The sequence below is a fragment of the Panulirus ornatus genome, chromosome 57, assembly GCF_036320965.1.
Source record: "Panulirus ornatus isolate Po-2019 chromosome 57, ASM3632096v1, whole genome shotgun sequence".
Classification (NCBI taxonomy): domain Eukaryota; kingdom Metazoa; phylum Arthropoda; class Malacostraca; order Decapoda; family Palinuridae; genus Panulirus; species Panulirus ornatus.
The window spans coordinates 8,819,485-8,821,300 of record NC_092280.1 but is presented as its reverse complement, the minus strand read 5'-3'; positions in this window follow the sequence as shown (position 1 = coordinate 8,821,300).

Here is a 1,816-nt window from a genome sequence, read left to right as displayed (position 1 = left end):
TATCCGCTAAAACACGAGAAAAGACTCCCCTAAATTACGTGCACCAGGAAGAAAAACTGTGGGTGAAAGATTTCCTTTTGGTCCGGACGATGGAGAACATACGCGTTGCGAGGGTCATAATTCTGTTCGTTGACAGAAACGATGCCCAGGTTGAGGAGAGCGTTGTGAAGGTATTAGTTCCTGTATTCATTGGTGGAAAGTAAGTGTCAGAGTTCATTATCTCTGACGGCCAGGAAAGTGGAGAGGGTTTTTCTCGAAGTCGGGGAAGCGAGTTTGTGTACATAAGCCTTCGATAGGGTGGGGGTGGTTTAAGACGAGTGTGGTTGCTAACTGTGTGCTGTGGGGAGAAGTTTTAAACTCGTGTTGCCTCGTCTGTTGACATTCTATATAAGCACCATGTCTGCACACACACACACACACACACACACACCAGCCTTACCAAGGTACCCATTTATCGACCATCACCGAGGGAAGGACAAATACCTGGGTTGGATGTAAGCCGACTGCCGCGCCAAGGATTCGAACCCATTCTCGTTCGACCCTGGTCGGTAACGCTAACCACTATACCACTGTCTGTCTATGGGGAGGGGAATGAAAATCTGGAATGGCATAACCAAATTCCCGAAAGAAGTAACAAGTTTCGACCAACACAAGGCAACACAAGGTGACTGATCAATGTCTCACAGGGCGGAAGAAACACTGCAAAGCACAAAACAGACGTCCCAAGGCACATAACTCTCGTCTCCTGGAGAAAATAACTAACCCCTGGAATAATGTAACTTATTCCTCATCTCTTCTCTTGGCCTTCCAGTTCGAGTCACGTGCATCCATGGCAGACTAACGTTACAATACTAGTCTCCTTATTTTTGGCATCGCTGCTGGAAATAGAATCAGAGCCCTTATTTTTTGCATAGCTGGTTGAAGTAGAATCAGTGTACTTATTCTGGCATAGCTGTTTGAAGTAGATTCAGTGTCCTTATTCTGGCACAGATGCTGGAAGTAGATTTAGTGTCCTTATTTCTGGCATAGCTGCTTGAAGTAGATTCAGTGTCCTTACTTCTGGCATAGCTGTTTGAAGTAGATTCAGTTTCCTTATTTCTGGCATAGCTGCTTGAAGTAGATTCATTGTCCTTATTTCTGGTATAGCTGCCTGAAGTAGATTCAGTTTCCTTATTTCTGGTATAGCTGTTTGAAGTAGATTCAGTTTCCTTATTTCTGGCATAGCTGTTTGAAGTAGATTCCGTGTCCATATTTCTGGCACAGATGCTGGAAGTGAATCATATTCTTTCCTTTTCACCTTACACATGGCGTGTGGTTCAGATAAAACTGCCTTCTTTTCTAACCATATCAACTCTGAAGATAAGGTTTGATTTGAACCTTTTTCTCTTTGTGTGTAAATCTTATAAAGACACAGACCACCACAAAATAACAGATCTGCTTAAAATAATCCCACGTATGACGCTTTCCATTTGGGCCATGTAATGTAAGCTTGTACAGGAGATAGCGATCCTTGTATGCTCTGTGATGGGCTGGTTGTGGGTGCTGACTGCTTCTGATTGGCAGTTCCCGAGGACAAATGGCTGGTGTAATTGGACGAGAGAGAGAGCTCGAACGACCCGTAAGCCAGGGATGATTTTAACCATATACTGGAGAGATTCCTTCTACAGGACATACTGCAATTAGATACTGGATTAAGTGGGAAGACCCCCCTGACGAGGTCAGTGGGGTGGGCAATTCAGGGGTCAGGTCACTCAATAGATCAGCTGAGATAACATGGGGTTAGGTCAACCAATGGGTCACGATGAGATCAAAGAAG